At 35.5% G+C, this 22008-nt stretch overlaps 1 long non-coding RNA gene and 1 pseudogene across 4 annotated transcripts; one reads left to right on the forward strand and one right to left on the reverse strand.

The window, feature by feature from the left end:
• The first annotated feature begins 2643 nt into the window (after positions 1 to 2643).
• LOC103337778 (uncharacterized) lies at positions 2644 to 10729 on the forward strand (annotated as a pseudogene). Its single transcript, XR_016122091.1, has 6 exons — positions 2644 to 3199; positions 3300 to 3365; positions 4642 to 7533; positions 9088 to 9174; positions 9686 to 9763; positions 9847 to 10729. The product of XR_016122091.1 is annotated as an uncharacterized LOC103337778 (transcript).
• A 1485-nt stretch (positions 10730 to 12214) lies between these two features.
• LOC103337779 (uncharacterized) lies at positions 12215 to 16117 on the reverse strand. Of its 3 annotated transcripts, none has more exons than XR_016122301.1 (4): positions 15977 to 16117; positions 13691 to 14984; positions 12707 to 13257; positions 12215 to 12605 (listed from the first exon to the last, which is right to left on the reverse strand). It is a non-coding gene; the product is annotated as an uncharacterized LOC103337779 (long non-coding RNA). The 3 variants fall into 3 exon arrangements; XR_016122300.1 differs by having other exon boundaries at positions 12707 to 12835; positions 12920 to 14984; XR_016122299.1 differs by having other exon boundaries at positions 12707 to 14984.
• Between the last annotated feature and the right edge of the window lie 5891 nt (positions 16118 to 22008).

Genomic DNA, 22008 nt, shown 5'->3' on the forward strand with positions numbered 1-22008 from the left:
TGCCCCTCTTCTCCTCCTCAAATGGCATCTTGTCCTCATCATCTGTCATCTCTTCCTCATCATCAAAATCAAAAATTACTTGTCCAAGTTCGGCCCTCTCAAGAAATGATGTTTCAGGAACCAAACTTGGAAGTACTGCAACAAATCCTCCATTATTCTCATCTTTCTTACCTTGTCTTCTCCTTTTCTTCATCCCGGATGGACTTTACGTACATTGAGTAGCAACTACAGCTGATGAGAAAATTCAACAGAAGGGTCAGTTTATTAACTTGCTATATCATTCATCCATTTATCACAACGATGGAAAGAAAAAGATATAGAAAGATCACATCTTGACTTCAACAACAGTGAAAAACCTTCATGGGCACCAAAATATGACTCCATTCACAAATACACAAATTCACGCAGAAGTAGGGTAACCGAGAGAAGAATTACTTGTAGACATTTTGAAGTCTCTTTTTCAAGTGTTTGATAGAAGCACCGGAAACCTCATCTACCCTTTCCCCTTTTAGATAGCAATGGAACATTGGCTGCAGCAAAATGCACACATCAGCAGAGTAATATTCCATTTTAAGATAAAATCAGGGCAGCTTGAACAAAACGCTTAGCCCCCATTTTCCCAGAGAAGCCGCCTGTTCATGCTTTTCTGAATTATTAACTAGGATATGGTAAGAACTAGAAGCCAAATTTTGAAAGAAAAGGTCAAAACACATGAGAAAATAGAAGGATCGAATCATTTACCGTCTTGTAAATTCCCAACTTGTCCAAGCTGGATCCAGCGATATTCTATAGATAGAATAAACGTCAGATCTACTAGTTTAGAGGCATAGCAAGAAATAATATGATGATTCTTCTATACGCGGCTGCTGCATGGCGCATCATAATTACTGCATGAGCAAGCATTAATGCATAGCTAATTAAAAAATACATGAATTTTATCAGGTGCACGATTAAGTTATCTTTCACTCAGAACAAAAAGCATAGGCAAAGACAATAATTTTGATTACTTCTCAGTATCAAGGACTGTCAAATATATTCACCAACAATTTATCTATTGTTATTACAAAAGTATAGGCAACATCTTCCCTGGAATCCCAACCATTCTATAGAAAATAAACAATGTCAGGTCTATTCATTTAGTGGCACAACAAAATATAATATCTTGATTCTTCTATGAGCAACTGCTTGTCAGATCATAATTCGAGTACGGAAAACAAACCGAACATCGTTAGGTCCCGAATTCCGTGAGAACAAATTAATGCATGACATGATCAAGCGATTAATGCATAGCTAATGAAAAAGACATTTGTTTTATCATGTACCCGATTAAGTTATCTTTCACTCAGAACAAGAAGCTCAGATAAGAAGACAAGCATAGGATAAAACCCTCTATGTCTTGTTGCAGTATACATTTTTATTTCATTTCAACTGTTCAGGGAAACTCGAAGAAGAAAATTTAATTTCTTCTCAGTATCATGGAATGCAAGGTAAAGTACAGTACAGACTAAATTACATTCGGAATGTAAAAGGTCTAAAATTGTTAGCACTTTAGATTTGTCAGGATTTGTGGGACTACATTTGTATTGTTGCATACGGGGACTTCTTGTCTATGGTGATGTATTCATAATATCAGTTTGATTAAAGTAACTTCCTCTACATCGTATCAATCAAAGAAAACAATTTTTTTCCAAAGACAATGAACTAGTTCACAAAACACAATTTTGATTACTTCTCAGTATCATGGACTGTCAAATATATTCACCAACAATATTTCTACTGTTATTACAAAAGAAAAGGCAACATCTTCCCCTGAATTCCAACCAATTAAAGACTTTGGTAGACTTCGGATCAATTAACCTAATACTCAGTTCGGATTGGCCGGTACGTCGGTAGTACTGTAATAAAAACATACTAATAAAAATACAATTTATAATACATAAGTTCTTGAACAAACACACCAAATTATCCTTGTAAAATATAAAAATCCAATAGTCTAATTCATCTAAGTATGAAATCAAATAATTTAGTAACTATATCATTCGATATGTACTCAAGATGTACTAAAAGCCACTTGTGTTTATTGTTTGAACCTTTGAGTGTTCTTTTTATTGAAATCTCTACATTTATGTAAATGATTTTGACACTTGTTCCGCGCTGGGTTCTTTAGTTTTTCATGCTAAATCCAACCATACAAAAAACATAAAATTTGGATCAATAGTTGGAAAGTTATAGGTGAAAAAGGGACAAATGTCGAAACTGAAAAATATAGGAAGTTCATAAATTCTTCTCTTACCAAAAAGTGCTACAATACTCGGGTAAGTGATACAATAGTGATAAAGAAGTGATATAGTGGTGATAAAGCGGTGATAAAATAATGATAAAGCAGTGATACAATGGTGAGAAAGAAGTGATACAGTAATGATAAAGTAGTGATACAAAATATTTTTCGTATTTATTTTTGGTTTCTTGTTTTGTTTTTAAATAATAAAGTAAGTATAAATATCGATCGGTACGGGTTTACATTGGGTTAGGAATTTTGTTTCCGTTAACCAAATGAAATATTTCGGTACATCGGAAAATAATTAAAATTAAAAAATAATTATTTAACTAAACCAAACTCAACCGTCGATACGGCGGATAATTCGGATGAGATGCCCACCCCTAATTTGAGGGGCCTGAAAGTAAATGTTTTGAATCTGAATCTGACTCTGAGAGTGAGGATGAGTAGAGATATCGTCTCTGTTGCAGAAATTGAAGGTTTGGGGTGTGAATGGAATAATTGGAGAAGGGTTCGGAAGCGGAACGGATATCGATTGAGCGTGGTGAAGATGGTGTGGTGTTTGGCACTGAAGTTAGGTTTTGGATGGGTTTTTGGTGAAGATGATGAAGAAGACCTGCTGCACACGGGCTGTTGCGATTTCCAAGCAACTGCCGTATCAAAACCCCTGAATTCCTCGCCATTTTCGTCTCTCTCGCTTCGCTTCTCTTCTTTTCGGCACTCTCTCCCGCTTGGCTTCTTTTCGGTTGTTTTATGTTATATGCGCGACTGAGACATGGGCTAATCTTAGGCCATTTAAAAGGCGGTGCTTAAATAAGGCCGCCCAAAATAACGAGCCCGTCTCTCGCGAAAACAAAACACGCACGTCTTCGTTTTCACGCTCTGGAGCTCTCGTCTTCTTCTCCAGTTTCACGAGCGAGGGTCTTCATCTACCTCTCTAGTTTGCCTCAATCTCTCCTCTTCTCTCGTTTCTCCTCTCTCCTCTTCTTTTTCCACTGATTTTAGTTTTGATTTTGTGCAGATTTAACGATTGGGGTTACTTCTTACTCTCTGCAAACTTTAAGGCTTTCATTGATTTACTGTTTAGGTAACCTCTGCTAGCTTTATAGTTCATCCTTTATTGCTTCTTTGATCTTGGTTTTTTTTTTCGTTGGATTTAATTTTAATTTTTTCAGTGATTTCTAATCGCAATTGGGGAAGTAGAAGAAAAATATTTATGTGTTATATTCATATTTGTATTGGTCGTATTGTTGATTAGTTGGGATTGGAATTGTGGTCTAATTGCATTTTGCAGCTTACAATATGTGATTTTGGGTGTGTTTCTATGTTTAAATAGACCTGGGTTTTTTTATAAATACATGTCTAGAATTGAGTTTATTTATAAATTTGTATTGGATTCCAGTTTGTAGGTGGTGAAAAATAGGCTGGATTTTTATGTTCTGTGGGAGTTGGTTTTCTGTTTCAATATCACAAAGAAGGTGGGGAAGTTTTAAAATTAGGATAAATGTTGTTTTCAATCACTTTGGAGCTGAATCTTGTTTCTTGAGAAATTAAGCTTTTCTAAGACCCAGTTTTGTGTTTTGAAGCATGCTCATTTCAGTGTTCGATTCTGTGTTCATACTTCTTCTTGGCATTATGCTCATGGCTATGGAATTTTTTATTATTTTATAAAATGGGGGGGAAAACCCAAGAACAATACCTAACCACCACACATCGAGGTCTAGCAAGACCTAACAAATCATCCACCAAGAATGAACTAACCCAGGCAGGGGCCTCCTCAAAATAGCAAACCCCTAGGTCTAAGTTGTAACTCCAGTTATGGCCATATAGTCCGCAACACAATTTTTCTCTCTGTAGATATGAGCAAGCTGACATGTGCCAATCTGCCTCATGTGACTACAGCAACTATGCACCAAGGCAGCAAGTGGATGACATTGCAAGAAATATACTTGCTGGATGAGAGAAATAGCAACAGCAGCATCCATCTCTATAGCAAGGTTGGAAATACCTTTCTCAACAGCAAGCTGTAGCCCAAAATACAGCCCCCATATCTCAGCCTCCAAAATTTGCTCCTTACCCAAATTCACAGAAAAACCAGCAATCCAGTCACCTTAGGAATCACGGAGGACACCTCCTGCTCCAATAAGACTAGTGGCAGTCCTTCTAGAACCATCCACATTGAGTTTAAATTAGCCAACTGTAGGAGGATCCCAGGCAAGAAATATATGCATTCTATCAAGCTTTTGGCCAGGGATAGAAATAGAATTAACCCACTCAACAACAGCAGAATAAATAACCTCTCTGGAATTAAAAGGCAAACCCTCCTCTTCACTAAAAACTTGTTTATTTTGCCATTTCCACAGGTACCAACAAGTGAAGGCAAAAAGGATACCCCAACGAATACCATCAGGGCCTTTAACCTTTGGAAAGCAAATTACTTAAGAGCCAAGGCTTAGGCTCAGAGAGGAAGAAGTGTGCAGGTGAGTGAAGACTCAAAACAGTATCCCATACCTCCAGGCCGACATGAAATTTGACAAGAAGAATCCACATCTAGATTCCCCTTAACTCTTTGCTCATTAGGTAGTATTTTCCCCTGATAAGCAAGCTAGAAAAAGAAGTGCAGTTTAGGAGGAATCTTCAATTTCCATAAAACTTTCGAGAAAGGATCATCATCCCCAAAAGCGTGAATGTAACTATGCCTCACGGTGCAATGAGGAGGCGTCTTGGAGTCATGGTTTCAATTTCACATTATGATTAGTAGAATATGCAAATTATAGTTGGTCTACGTCCTATTAGCTTTAGACTTTAGGAAGAGTAGTTAACCAATGTAACTTATTATTTTATTAGAGCTGAAGATGCTGAATTCAGATCCATGTATCTAGAAGCTTTCAATGTATGTTGAATGAATTCTACGTGTTTGGTTCTCTAGCGGCGGAAAGGCTGACATGTTAGGGGACTGTTAGAATGTAAAAAACAACAGATGTACCACATCTGAATGGCATCTTTGCAAGAAGAATTAGACTCTTTTCAACTTTGGAAAGTGAAGATCTTGGTAGAATCTGTTGCCATGCTATTCTTGTGCCTACAAGGTTAACTTGTTGGGAGTTCACAACTTTTTCTGGTTCAATTATGGCGTGATTGAAATGAGTAGGGGCTTTACATTGATGAAGCTGATAATTGACAGAATAACCCCTCTTTCTCAATGAAGTAGGGGAGGTCAAGGGAAGATAAGCAAGTTACAACATTCATTTATGGGTCTGAAAACTAGGTAGTTGGGGTAAACTTTCATGAACTGTGCAAATGCCATGAAGAAAAAATGCTTGTGACTGTTATTTGGAATCCTGTGATAATAATAAAAAGAATAAGTTTTGGAATTTTTTGGTGAAATTTGCTAGACATACCACAATCTTATGCCATATTTTTAAACCACCTTATGTGGCAGCTGACTTGGACATGCCACGGTAGTTAAGTACTTAATGAGTTAGCTAGGTATTAATTTTATTCCTTCTTAATTAAAAAGACCAATTCAAATTTTCAGGCCTACTTCAAGTGTCTTCCTATCCATCCCCTCTCTCACTCCCCCAACTGGTTGGACTTCCATCAACGGTATCAGTTACCGGTGAAAACAAATATAAAAAGTGGTAAAGAACAAGAGGATTCTACCTCTGGATTCTGTGTCTGATCCATATACCCATTGTTTCAGTGCTGTACATCTGAAGATCTGATTTTGCAGATCATATCTCATTTTCACTGATGAATTTCCATATTGGAACTCATGCTTTCTTGATGGCAAGTACGGTTGCTTCTGGAAGTTCATGACTAGTTTCTTCACACCAGTAGAATTAGATCTATTCACGTGTGTTTATTAGACATCTGATCTCTTTCTTTTTGCAGATCCAAGTCTCAACCTTTTCTCACATTAGATCTCTTTTAATTTCATCTGTCTTTTCTTATACCATGAAATTAGTTCTCACTCAGCCGTCTCATGCTCGTTTGGTGCCTATGATTGGATTGGATTAGGTTGCTCACTAGATTTAAGGTATGTTGAAGGAGGAAATGAAGGTAGAGGTGAATGATTTTTTATTTTGTGTGCATTAGAAGGGATGAGTTATGACATGTTAATGTCCTACCATTTTGTGGGGATTCGATGGGATAAGTTTCCTTCATGAGTGATCCATTTTCTACCTTCAACTTGGACAAAATTTATTCATTTCTTCATTCAACGTGCCTTAAATCTGGTGAGTTATCTAATCCAATCCAATCCTATCCTAGGCACCAATTGAGCCCTGAATTGATGTGGCATGCATAACTTAGCTGCCACATAAGGTGGTTATGGTATAAAATTGCGGTGTGTCAAGCATTATTGCAATATAGTTGATGCAGTAACCATTACATACTAAATAAGTTCTGCAATTAGAAAGTTATCTATCATGTGTGCAAAGAATGCTGCTGTAGTTATTGTTAGATAAGATTCGGGATCTTTCACTAGAATGCATCCTAAACAGACTTGAAGAAACGTTCAGAAAGTTATTACATATGAAGTTATTTGTTTGGACCGAAAGAACAAGAAATACCCTTAGATATGGAAGATGAAAGGAGGTGTACCCTCTTCTAGCAAATTACTTGGAGTTCATCACATTGTCGTTATCTTCTATATCTGGCATTCTTGGGTCCATGTTGTTTCCTTGGGATGGCGGACCTCTGATTCACTGTGTCTTGTATTGTGTTTTGAGCTCTTTAATAAAATTTTGTTTTGTAAAAAAAACTTTTTCTTTTCTTTTCATTTTCAAGTTTTTAATTTTCAGCAATTCCTGAAATTTGTTCAACCACCATTTGAGGCACTTTTAAAACTTGAGATAATCCATCTTCATTACCATCTGCAAGAAAGAATCAAGTTGCTATGTGAGGGTATTGTTCACAGCTCTCACTAAGGCAAATCCTAATATGGTTTTCTTTGTTAGAATCAGTTATGATCCTTCTCCTTTATGCCCCATTAGGAGATAGGCCATAGTGGATTGATTTGTACCTTGATATTGTTGAAGATGTTTTAGGAAGTTTTGTTTTTTGCTTCATCCACACTGTTATTTTTCACTCACCTTTATTGTAGAAAATATTTATTGTTTTTGTTTCTACATTTAGAATAATATCCTTTTCTTCCTGTGATCATTTTGTTGAGCTGAATTGAATGTTCTGGTGTCCATACGAGTCATGCAAGAGTTGCTGCTCAAAAGCTCAAAATCCATGTCATATTCACGGTATGTTAATTCAAGTCTCTATACCTTATCAAAACATTTCTACCTTCCAAGTGCGGGTATTTGGAACATTGGATAATTATATATATATATATATATATACTTTTTTTTTTGTTTGCTATTGTTTGTATGGTTTCCAACACTAATGTGAAGATTCAAAGCATATTGGCAAGTAACTGAGTTTTCCCTTTTTTAGTCGGGAAGCTCATCCATTGTCCCATAAATTCTTGTCCAATTATACTTCCCTACTTATTTTTTATGCTAGCCTGGATGTGTCCTACTGACTACATAATGCTTTAGAATTAATTCTGGCAATGCATGCTGGTAATTTTCTACATTTATTTGGTTGCAATCTGTTACTTTTATTCTATGGCAGTGTAGTAAAATGCTTAAGAAATGGTTGATGTAGAGAGACTTTGGTATGGATGGGAATAAATTTCATGTCGGGAAGAGTGATGATAACAACTGCAGCTTTTTGAGGGGTTCTATTTTGCCAGCTAGGTTAGGTGGTAAAATGTCATGGTTCAAAAAGGGTGATGAGCTTATGGCTGTGTCAAAGACTGCGCGGCCGTCTAGTAAAAATGGAGCGACTGTTGTGGTGAGTGGTAATGGGGAAAAATTGGCAATTGACAATTTACGTATTTCAATTATTATTTTCCAAAATGGTTACTCTAATATCTCCTTCAAGGAAGAAGGCTGATAGCTTAAAAAACTCACATAGGGGTGTGTGGTATTCTTTTCCATCACCCATGCAGTGCACTGAGTAAGATACCTGAGGCAATGTTGGAATCTTAGAGTGGACTCTAGGAAATAATGAGAAGAGCTTAGTGTCTCTCAAATGCTGGAAGCATAGTGGATAGTGTCGGCAATACAGGATTGCTAGCACTAAGACCTTCTGTGTAAGGCAATGTTTGGATGAAACATTAGAGATTTTTGGGGCTTCTGGCTACCACCAGAGTACGCTGGAGCCAGTGTGGTATTGGTTTGGTTTTGGCCATGCTAGTGGGTAACAATATGGTTATCGGCATGAAGGGTAATACGTGTTGTCGATGGACAAAATTGGTTATGTAACATTTGGATTATAGTTGCTCACTTAGGAAGCTTGTGTAAGCATACAGTAAGTGTGAATTAGCTTGTGCATGTCTGAATAATCAATGGCTCATTTACGCTACACAAAAGACTCTGGTGGTGTCTTGATAGGGGTAGGATGTTGAGTTGATTTGGGCATTTGCTCGCACGATTTCTTGCGGGTTGTCTGTTACTTATGATTCACTGTAAGGGATTTAATTGTACTTATAAGCTTTTGATCCTAATGGACTTCTTGCCATCTTGTTCTATTCTTTACTTTTCTCTTTTCAGTATAATTCTTGTTTGTTATAAAAAGAGAACGCTCATCAGTTTTGTCCAATTTTTTGATGATATAACCAAACATGAAACTTAGTTTGTTGCTTACTCAAATATGTGAACTGATCTACATTGAGTCAGGGTGGGTGTTTCATCCTTTTTGGAGCATGACCTTGTTCGGGTTTCTCTTTTCTGACTGTATTACCACTGCAGTTTTGAAATCAAATGCAACATTTCTGGACAAGGCATCAACCTCAAGCTCTCCTCTATTTGACCATCAATCGAGGCATCACCATCAGGGTGAGTTCTTAACATCCGTCTCCCGTTGTTATATCTGGTTATATTTCTGATAATTGTAATCTTTTTTTCTTTTTTTGTCTCTAAAATTCGGGTCATTAAACTGTTTTCCTTAGAAAATTGCATTGCTCTTCTACCATGTATATACTATGGTCAGATTTCTCAAAAATTGTTGGAATCTCAGGCAATTTATAGTCTAATTCACCAATGACCTAAATTGAACATGAGTTCGTAATACTTGCTGATTTAATGAGTCAAATCTTCCTATGCAAGGAAATTGGCTCAAAGATTTCCACAGATTCTATTATGTAGTCTAACTTTGATGTTATTTTTGAAAAAAAAATCCCCCCGCCTTTTAATAATTGCTTTATGAACTTTCCATGTTTCAAATTTATTTATCTTGATTAACTTGGCCGTCCTGAGCATTTCAGTTACTAATTCTTTAGGGGTCTTCAAAGCAAACTCTGTTTTTGTTCTGGATGTAGATTATCTTAAATTGTTAGCTGTGTTTCAGGAATTCACATCGAACAATTTTGCTCAATTCAATAATGTGCATCTTCCCCTTCGTTCTAGGAAGCCTTTGACCAAAAAGGTGCATGTCCTCGGCACTATCTATTTGTTCTTGTACCATTTACTGTGAGAAGGGCCTGTTCTAATTATTGGAGTTAATTTCAGGATACCGTAGCTATTAATGAGTGGAGATTTTCCAAGTTAAAGGAATACTACAAGGACAGAAACATCAAAATGGAAAATGAAGCTTTTGATTGATACATGCAGAATGTGACCCTATTAGAGGAAGTGTTTTTTGTGAAATCTATTTCAACCGATAATACCACTACTGCTACTACAGAAAAAGACACTGAGGAGGTCTCAGGGTTGAAGTTGAAGTTTAGATCAAATCCAATGAGAACCAATAACTTCAGAAAAAGGATACGGCAAGTCGTTGATGAGGGATTAAAGACTTAAAAAACGTGAGTTAGATGATGGGGAGAAGGAACCAAGTGGGAACTGAATTGGATCAGGGGCCCAAAGAAGGGGAAAAATGGCGGGCCGAAAGGGCTTCTGCTCTAGGTGATCTCATTGATATGCTGAACGAGGCCCGAAATGTGGAGGATCTGAAGTTGTGCTTGGAGATGAAATCTCAGCTCTTCAAGGAACATAAATTGACTAGCACATCAGAATCTGAAGAGAAACAGCTACAAAGAATGATTTGGAACCCCGGAAAGAGTCGAATTATTCATTTCCCAAAGTTGTTAGCACTACCGAAATCGATCAAGAAACTCTCAATATCGTCTACACTCGCTTCTCTTCCCTTGAGCATATACAAGGTAGATGATCTATGATTTGAGGGAGGTGTCATAGATTAATGTAGTTTCTTCCTAGAGTTTCCTTTCTAGTCAATAATAAATCAAAGGATGCTTAGAAGTTGCTCCTGATTTGCACCGACCCTTCCAACAGGTTGGGATTGGCCACCCCCTCATAATTTAACATTTTTGACTCTGGTCATGTTCCTGAGTCAATTATACCAATGACAATCCCATCTCCCATCTTTGTGTCATGCAGAAGATTTGTGGGAGAATGAGAAGAGAGGCCTAGATAATCCCGACTCCTAGTATTTTGCAGCGTATGAAAGCTACTAGGCATGACATGAGCAACCCCGGGTAACTCTAAAACAAGATTGAACAGAAGGAATATACTCGGTAATTATAATCAGAAATTTTTTAGGCATATATGCATTGATCAAAAGTGGTCATAGAAGAGAGCACTCAATGTGAAAGTACCTGCAATCTCCTTGGCTTGAGATTCTAAGGCTCGCTGCAAAACCAGAGAAACCATGTTTGTAGCTATAGACTATTGAGCCAATGGCGGCTTCTTTGCTGTAGCATAGATTCAACCACGCATAATCAACAACCATTTTAAAATTTTACCTCGAGAGACTTAACATTAATTAAGTCATCTTCAAACAAGCAAGTTTCCAAAAACAGCATAACCATGAATCAAAGAGAATTAAGCAGCCGTCACCACACCTTTGCAATGCAGCTGGCAGACTAAAAACGAGCAAGAAAAAAAAAACTACTTGAACAAGACTAAAAATTAGAACTCTGTTCTCACAATTCAAGCTGCTTAATCAGAAGCTTAAGCACTCCTTATGGTGAAACTGAAGTAGCATGAAGTATAAAAGTTACTGATTTGAATGAAAGTAAAACTGTTAGGGCATTATTCCTGCCAACAACTGATGCCAGCATCTCATGATGTGAACTGGTTACAAGCTCGGGATGCTCATGCTACTTCTCCCCCGTATAAACTATGTGAAGCTATATATAAGATAGACAGTAATTTGTGGTAATCCTCCATAAATTAAGAAATTAGAGAGAAAGATTTCATGTTTTTGAAGCAGTACTTACTCTACTCTCGGCATCAATCGGTGCAATCAGGGTGTCCTGACCGTTGAAAACTAACAAAGGACTGCCTCAGTGAATGTGTGGCTATCTAATTGTCATAAACCTCGAGAGAGTTGAGTGTAGTTTGAAGTACTATTGTGATTTGGTGCTGGTGCAAAGTGATCCTAAAACATATGAGATTGGTTTGAATGTGAAGGTATATGATACTATTGGGAGCAAAGTGGACAAGGATCCATCTTACAGGGACGTTGGCAATTAAGGATAAGGTGTTTAAGTATATTGGTGAGGGTTCATCGTTCGCATTTGCACATGGCTTAGACTCATTATTATGTGATTTTTACTGCCTCTACTCATTGGTGTTGTAGACTGTTGTTCGCATTTGTACTGAGCCTGAAAAAATTGAGACTTTGAGTTTGAGGTCAGTTCTTGACCTTCTGAAAGATAGTCCACAAATCTAATTCTTGCCAGATTGTATTTAGCGAATGCATCTCTACTTCCAAGAAAATATAATATTAAGCATCTCTTAGCTCTTAAAACTTCTGGTAATTCAAAACATAATGATAAACAAAACAACCCACTTTGATTGAAAAGTGTTCAAAGTCATCTCTCAATACTTTTAAATTCCACATAAACGAATAATGTTTTATCAAAAGGTAAAATTCCTTCATTATAGAAACATGGGAACATGAGTAAAAATAATTTCCCAAGCTTAGGGAATGGTGTCGCTTCTAGCAAAGTACATCAAGACAGACAACTATATGATACAAACAAATTCATCTAAAATAAAATCTCAAAGGCTGGAACCAAAAGGCCACAATTATAGGCAACTATATGCTTGGTTCATCTATCATGTATTTTTAATGTAGAAAATATATCCATTCAACTGTAGAACCAACTATATGAATGGTTTATCTATCATGCTTGATATATACTTGGTCTCCCCCTTCTTGTTTCTTCAAGGCCTTGCTTTATCTGCTTTCCACTCTCTTCTTTCTTTCATTGGATCTGAGATCAAACAAGATCCATGAAATTCTGAGTTCAAAAAAAAAATCAAAATTTAGTTATTGTTTCATAACAAAAAAAATTGAAATGGAATTAGATACATTTAGAAGTATCGATAAAACAATAACAACCTTTCAAAGTAAAGGCTGTGAATGATGATAAGAATAATTCATGGTGATATAAGGATATCAAATAGCTCAACATGGATAAATGCTCAGGCCAAACTTGACTCACAAGTCAAACCATGCTTCATTCTCCAACTAAACCAGAAAAAGACAAGAATACGTATGAATATTAAGTATATCAACAATAATAAATTATTAAGGCAGATGTCATGTACTTACTTGGGTGCCTGCTCCGCACAAGTTCTTACAGAGATGAGAAAATGGATGGGATGTCCATCCACCATCCACTTAGAAATAATGAATTTAACCTCATAGCTCATTTTTTCCTTAGTAACAAGATTATCTTTGTTAGAAGTAATAGGATTATGAGCTCTCAATTGAATATGCCACATCACCACAAATTCAGCTTCATTTGCAAAGAAGCTATCCCAATAACCCTTGTATAATTTTATTGCATTCTCCCTTGCAACAAAATCGGTACTGTAAAAAGGAAGTCTCACAAACAAAAACCCAGCTCTCATCTTCTCTGTATGTGTCTTCAAGAAAGGGCTATGCAACTATAGAGACAACATGACACTAAAATTTAACAAAAATGACATCTTATCGGAGAGAATATGTCGTAAAAGTTTTAAGATGAGAATATGTCGAAAAAGTTTCAAGAGAAACAAACCATTCTTGAAAAGAAATGAGAGCTTTTCTATTGACTTCCCTCACTCGAAATAATACATACAAGAGTACAATTTGTGTTGCTTGCCAATTATCATAATGGGATTATTTTAATAAGAAAATCATGTCATTAGGCATGCAATGCAACGTGGAGAACAGATGATAGAATTATCAATCTATAGAGATTATTTACTCTTGTTTGCACACTTAGAGGAAGAGACACCAACATTAATTTTCATATTAAAAAAGATGAACAAATCCTATATAATAGTATTAAAAACGTTTTCAAAAACATACCGACATTTCAATAATAATGTGACTTACGTGACATCATTGTGCAAGATCCTGCATAAGAAATCTAGCTCCTTGGGCAATAAATCATCATAAATGATGTCAAATACATGTTCAAGCATTCCGGTATCACTGACTCCAGTCAATTAAAATTTTGGACAGCCTAATACTGCTTAGCCATATGTTATCCAGGGTGACATTCCCATGCGAATCACCAGTACAATCGAGCACATGAACAAGGGGAGAAATAATAATTACATGTAAACAGAACATAAGAAATGAGTGATATAACTAGTTACCGGATCGGTAAATGGCATTTGTTCCCTCTTCATCATTGTAACCCAAGATGAAAAGCGATGACTCTACTGGCTCAATGAAGACAATCGTAAGGCCATATGAAGTGGGGTATAATGCCTTGATGAATAGCACATAGCTTGTATTGCAAACCTTCTGTAAACTCAGCCACTTTTGCAAAATCGGATTTCCTAATGTAATGTCTGTGGCGGGAAGGCCACAGTAAGTCCCGTGGTAAACATGCAATGAGAGAGTATCATCTTCACTGTGCTTGAAAATTTCATAATGCGCATAATTTAAACAACCGAAACTGTCAGGAAGAAACATATCATGGTCATGTAGATAGACCCAATTTTGCACATCCCTAAATGAAGCAGCAACAAAATCGGGAGAAATAACATGGCTTGAAATGTGCCAATGCTAATCTATTTGTCTCCAAGCCATGTTATTTCTCCTGGCTTTGCTGCTGCTTCATTTAGAGTGGTGCAAAATCGGGTCTATCTATATGACCAGGAGAGGTTTCCTCCTGGCAGATTCCGGTTGTTTAAATTATGCACCTTACAAAATTTTCAAGCACAGTGAAGATGATACTATCTCACTGCATGTTTACCACGGGACTTACTGTGGCCTTCCCGCCATAGTACACTACATTAGGAAATCCGATTCTACAGAAGTGGCTGAGTTTACAGGAGATTTGCAATCCAGGCTATATGCTATCCATCAATGCATTATACCCCACTTCATATGACCTTACGATTGTCTTCACTGAGCCAGTAGAGTCCTCGCTTTCATCTTGGGTTACCATGATGAAGTGGAACAAACGCCATTTACCGATCCGGTAACTGATTATATCACTCCTTTCCTTTGTTCTGTTTACAGGTAATTATTATTCCTCTCATTGTTCATGTACTCGATTATACTAGTGATTCGCATGGGAATATCACTCTGGATAATATATGGCTAAGAAACAAACGCACGATATTAGGCTGTCCAAAATTTTCATTGATTGGATAACTTCCATCGCCATTTGAAGCTGAAATCAATAAACCAATTAAATTATTAATAGTACCAAAGCTCTACATATCTTGTCCAAAACAAATTGTATCATGCATGCACTAACCAAGTAGCACAGAACAATTTAGAATTCTTTAAATAACGGAGTGAATGCATTTAGGGCTAAAGAAATAAAACTTGAAACCAACAAAAATCATCCATATAGCTACTCAATTAGTAATTTCATTCATACAATTAAGACAAGTACAATCACAAACAGCTATAACAATAACTCCAAGGAACAGAGCTTTAAGAGAGAGGGAGATAGAGGTGTAGAGATAGATAGAGGGAGACAGAGGGAGAGTGCATCAGGGTTGAGCATAAAGAAGATTAATGCCCGAAAAAAATCACAAAGTATTGCAGCTTATTTATCAGAATTCATTGACAATTTATTGACGGGACAACAAATCATCGATACCCAATTAACTTATGTATTCATTAATCAGCTATAGCTACAACTACAAGACTCCAATTAACATTGGAATCAATCCCATATTAAATCATAACTTGGAAAACCAACTGCTCATAATGATAAATAAAAAAGAGCACCCTTTACTAATCCTCACAAAACCCAACTCTCCTTGACTGACAAAAACATAACTAATAAGTCATTAAGTACATAATTTCTTATTGCAATTCAGTCTGAGAAAGCTTCCCAACTTAGTGGAAGTGAAACTAGCAACAGTAGTAGTTACCAGTCAAAATTAAAACATAATACCCAAAAACAATCGGATATTCAAAACTATCGACTCCTTCCTTTTCCTAAACATAATTTGAAATTCAAATTGATCACGCATCAAACACTTACAGAATCAATCAATAACTCGCTGATCCCAATATCAAAATTGAACAAACTAAGCAAAAAACAATAACAAATCGCGGATCAAGGATTTCAGATCAGACCGACAAAACTGCAATCGGAGTGCCAGCAAATGTTATATAAAACAGAGATTGAGATTTAAGAAAACTTACCCAGTTGATGAGTGGACTCGGCGAGACAGCAAGTGAATGATGAATCCGAGTCAAAAAAGAAAACGAAGACCAAGTAGAAGAAGAAGAAGAAGAAGAAGAAGAAGGAAAGAGAAGCGGCCTCTGAAAACCCTAGCGACTCTGCTATCTGCACGCAGCGCGCGGGCGCTTTATTTTTTTAATGAGGATTGGCCAAAACGACGTCGTTTTGGACTAGGGTTTAAAAATAAAAAAACAGAAACAACTGGGCCATTTCGTGGGCTTCTATAGGGTTTTAGTTGGGTTTTATAATTCCTTTCTTACTTGGGTTTTTATAATTCCTTACTTATTTTACTTATTTGGGTTTTAATTGGGAGTTTTCTTTATTTAATTGGGTTTTGGGAATTTCTTATTTAAGTGGGATTGAGAATTCTCTTTATAAATGACCAATTTAACCTCACCCAATTTCATCAATGTGTGTATGCATCACAAGAATCCTACGTTTTTCTTTTCATTCTTGAGTGTGCCAATTCAATTTTTGAGTTTACATTGAGAAAGATATTTTTTCTTGTATTAGTAATGCAAATATAATGCGACGTTTTCATGATATGAAACCTCATCGGCAACAATTGTAATGTTATTTTTTTCAATTAATTATGAATAACATTAGTATTGTTTAAATCATAAGGATGTTTAGTTGTTGTTTTTTTTTTTGAACTCTTAGCTTTTAAAAATTGCACCTCCGTTGAAAAATTCTTAGGTCTACCGCTAGATCTAGGAGTTTATGCTTTGTAAAAGTGTTGTTTTTGCTTCACTTACAGAGTGAGAAATTATGGGTTGGGATGCTTTTACCCTTCCTCCCTACAAATTCAATAAAATAAATAAAGATAATCAATTTTGGCTAAGAAGCATGGGATCATACTTCTCTCTCTTTCTTTTGGTAAATCTACTGTTTGCTCTTCAAATGCAACGAGAGGATAGAAGTTGGAGTCTGAGGAAATCGTATTAGCAGCAATTGGTAAGGACCATAATGTGGGTTCAAATTTGGGTTGTACAATTTAGCGATTGGAAGTTTAGATATCAGGAATTCTAGGTGAGGATGTGCTTTTGAATATAATATATTTAAAAACAATATAGGCGCCTGCTATACTATTTACCAAAAAATTAAAATATAAAAAAAGGTCCTAAGTATAGCCGCACGACTATATATTTAGTATATATTTATATAAAAAAGGGGGACCCACCCAGCACTTAGGCTACCCTTTTTCTTTAAATTAAAAAAAAAAACTATAGCCGCGCCACTATACTCTTTTGATATATTATATTTCAAAAGTATAGTCATGCGGCTATACTATTTATTCAAAAAAAATTAAGGAAAAACCCCAGTATAGCCGCGTGGCTATACTATTTATTAAAACATTATAATTTTGGCAAGTTATAGTAGAAAAGTTCGGCCACTATAAAATATTTTACTATAATTTATTTAAATATTTAAATATATACTATTTTTATTCAATAATATGTGAAAGTTATGTGTATAATACGTGAATTTTGTGTGTATTATTGAAAATTTTGTAAAAAAACTATGTGTATTAAACATGAAAAATATGTATGTACGTGTACAATAAGTGTATTGTATGTTTACTTTTTATAAAAACATGTATTTTACCAAACCTTTAAGACGTGTACGAAAAAAAGAAGTATTATTGATAAATACGTATGTAGGTGTATAATACAAGTATTAAGCAGAAAAATACTAAATTCTTTATAAGGATAATAATTCTAGAATAGTTAAAAATCAAAAGGGGGAGACTCGGCTAATGGCCTAATAATAATGGATAATGCTCGAAACTACCTTTATCGATAAACAAAAATTATGAAAAAAATAAAATTCTTTTTTAAAAAGGACCCCAGTATGTATTTAAAGAGTATAGCCGTGCGGTGATACTATTTATTAAAAATATTTTTTTTTAAAAAGGTCTTAGTTTTAGCCGCTCGACTATACCTTTGAATATAATATATTTAAAGAGTATAGCTTTATTATTATTATTATTATTATTATTTATTTATTTATTTTTTAAAGGAAGGAGGACTGGCCTAGCGCCTAGGCGTCTGCCTAGCACTTAGAGCTTTTTCCATCCATTTGTCATGGTAAAGGGGAAAGGAGGCAATGGTTGTTACTATTCATATGAATAGTGTCTGCACTTGCAATTTTTTCGTTGGGTTTCCACCCATTGCCAGGGCAATTACTATTCACTTTAAATTACTTTTATTTTTTATACTTAAATAATTAATTTGGATAAGATTTTCGGTTGCCATGTGTCAATATTTATTATAAAATTACATATCATTTTTCAGATAAGATTTTCGGAAATTTTGGTTGTTGTCACATGTCCATATTTATTATAAAATTCACATCTTATATTTCAGATAAGATTTTTAGTTGCCATATGTCCATATTTATTATAAAATTCACATCTCATATTTTGGATAAGATTTTCAATTGCTACAATTGCGCCACATGTCATCTCTATCTTCTAAATCGCTTTATAAAACCACAGCCTCAACTCACACCAATCATCCATATCCTCTCCATCCTTTCATTTATCAGATTTTACAAAACATATTCTACTTTCAATGTCTTACACGAGGAGGTTGTTGGAGAGGGTCAAGTGAGAAAATGAAGAAAGAATGCACAAACGTGCTGAAGAAGAAAGGCAGTGGGAAGCACATGATGATCAAGTTTCCATGACAATGGGTATGCTCGATCGATCAAGCCAACACCACCATGGTTCACAACTCGGCCATGGCCCGAACGTGGACAGACGTAGGCACCTCCGTAAACCTACGCCTAGGGACTTCCAAAGACTTCTGCAAAAAGCCAAGGCTCGAGGTTTACTAGGCATAATTATAAGCATCGACTGCATGCACTTGCAATGGAAGAATTGCTCAACTACCTTGCAATGAGATTATAGGAATATGAAGGGAAAAATAAGTATCATTCTGGAAGTCGTTGCATCATTCAATACTTGGGTTTGGCATGCCTTTTACAGAGTTACGGGATATCAAAATGACCTTAACATGCTAGGTCAATCCCAACTTGAATACACCCTCTTTAGTCTATGTGGAATTTGTGGAATTTAGTCAAACTCAATTAAACATCATCAACTTTATAGCTCTTTTAAAATCATTTAAAATCTAAATTGACTACTCCCTCTTTAGTCTATTATCAAATGAAATCCACAACTTTTTGAATTTCCTTTAAAATTATTGAGTTTTTGAATATACCTAAACTTTTATGAAGTCTTTTAAAATCGTGATTGAATACATCCAAATTTGAATAGAGTTTAAAAAATCTGAATTTAATACACCCATAATTAAATAGAGTTCTATAAAATCGTGATTGAATACATCTAAACTTTTAAACTTCTTTAAAATATTTTAAAATCCAAATTGGATACACCTCTAATGTTTGGTTCAAGACTAGATTATTAGTGAGTTCTCAGTTGCACATAAAACATAAAGGACTAACATCATTTTACCTCCTCGAGTTTTGGGGTGATTTTAAATATGGACCACGGGGTTTCAATTTCATTAATTTACACCCCCAACGTTATTAAAAGTGACCAATTTACACCCTCCATTAAGTTGACCGTCTAGTCAAACATTAATTGATGACGTGGATACTGTAAGACCCACATAATGAATTGGTTGACCAATCTCCTATAATAATAATAAAAACCTGAAAATCAACTACATAAACTAATAAAATAAAATTAAAACAAAAACCTATCCAGCCACATTACCCTTGGCCTCCCAACCTTCTCTCTCTCTCTCTCTCTCTCTCTCTCTCTCTCTCTCTCTCTTTCTTCACCTCAAACACCATCCCATACCTAAAACTCATATCCAAGCCACAACAATGGTTGCCTCCTCTTTAGCAACATCACAAATCTAATTTTTGGTTCTACCAAATAACATAAATCTTTGATATAAAGAGAGGCAAGCTGAAATAATAAGATTGAGAGGCCCTTAACCCCATCCCTCTTGCGGCCGTCGTTGCCCCTGAGAATTTCGAAAAGCTCGACTCGAAATCTCCAACCTCACCCTTGAAGAGGCTCGGATCCTCATCAACTTCCTCCAAGACAAGCTGGTCGACTCTACTGCAGCTTTGGTTTCGCCGTCGTGGTGGCAGCGGTGAAGGCACCATCATGGTAGAGGAGAGTAGGGTAGGGAGGAGGAGGAGAGAGAGAGAGAGAGAGAGAGAGAGAGAGAGAGAGAGAGAGAGATAGGGTTGTGTCACTGGGTAGGTTTTGTTTTAAAAGAGCTAGCCTCTCTGCACGTGTTACCGCGCCTGCGATATGTTTTTTTTTAATAAAAAAAATTATTTATTTTAGAATTAAAAAAGATAATGGGTAGTTGTATTCCATAAAAATATGATCAATTATCTGATTTTTCTTAGCCAAAATGAGCTACTGAATAGCTTACTAAAATTGATATGACTGCTATGCATGGCTCGATACTGAATAAACGGGTATCCCCTAGATGGAAGAAAATTTGCTTTGAAAAAGTGTGAATTTACCATATTATCCTCATTTAATTAATAATTTCAATTCTTAGTGCCAGTTTAACATTACTTATTTGAGATGATAAGTGATTTTTAAAAAATTTTGAGAAGCCCAGCCCGTTTGGTAAACTATGAGAAAATCAGTTATTGTTAAAAATTGATGTGAGAGAAAGTTATAAGGGAAAACAGCTAATGAGGTGCTTTCATTTTCTGATTATGCAGGAATCAGTTTTGAAGAGTGTAATAACCAAATCCTAAATTAATATTTAATGATTAATTTATTCAAGGAAAAGACAATTTTACCTCGGGAATATTTTAATGGTTTAAAAGTTGAATGTTTGTTCAGGAAATAATTTGGGGATTCTAATTCTTCCATTGCATAGAGCACGTCGAGATGAGTCCGTAGACACGTAATGGGCTCAAATAGGAGTTATATTGAAGAAGTTACAATGAAAATAAGTCCAATGGCACAATAGTAATTTTTGCGAAGTCAGTTTTTAAAAATCAAAAACCTCTCTCTCTCCCTCCCCGATCCAGCCTTCCTCCCCCCCTCTCCCCACAATTTTGCAGCAGATTTTCAGATGGCGAGAACGCCGTCGTCTGGCCATCATTTTCAGCGCCACAACTTGCAAACTCTTTATCTCTATCTTCTCTACACATCTATACCAATTTCCAGCCACAAATCCAAGAGAATTAGACCCAAAATTTGAGCCAAACCCGAGCCCAAAACAAGCTGATTTATACACGAATTCATGCAAAATCTATGTGGAGTTTGTAGAATTCAGTTAAACTCAATTAAATTCCATTAAACTTCATCAACTTTATAGCTCTTTTAAAATTATTTAAAATCTAAATTGAATACACCCTCCTTAGTCTATTATCAAACGAAATCCACCACTTTATGTATTTTCTTTAAAACAATGAGTTTTAAATACACCTAAAATTTTATGAAGTCTTTTAAAGTCATGATTGAATATATCTAAATTTAAATAGAGTTTAAAAAATCTGAATTGAATACACCCAAAATTGAATAGACTTCTATAAAATCAAGATTGAATACATCTAAATTTTTAAACTTCTTTAAAATCTTTTAAAATTTAGGGTTAATCGTTTTATTAGTCCCTGAACTTAGACTCGATTTGCATTTCAGTTCTTCAATTTCCGAAATCGTTCCCATGGTCCTTCAACTTCAGTTTCATTAAGACAAATGGTATTGCCGTTAATTTTGTTAACTTTTTTGTTAAACACATGTACAAAATGGTATTTTTTTTAATTAAATTGATTAAAATATGAAGAAGAAAAAAAATTAAAGATTAAACTCTCTCTCTCTCTCTCTCTCTCTCTCTCTCTCTCTCCTCTATCCCGATTTGTACTCCCTACAAACTTTTTATTTTATTTTATTATGATTTTCTTTTATTTTATTGTTATTTTAAAAATATGATTTTTTGTTCATTTGTTTGTTTTAATATAAAAATACAATTTTGCCCCTGCA

The sequence above is a fragment of the Prunus mume genome, linkage group LG7 (assembly GCF_029339155.1).
Source record: "Prunus mume cultivar Tortuosa linkage group LG7, ASM2933915v1, whole genome shotgun sequence".
Lineage (NCBI taxonomy): Eukaryota > Viridiplantae > Streptophyta > Magnoliopsida > Rosales > Rosaceae > Prunus > Prunus mume.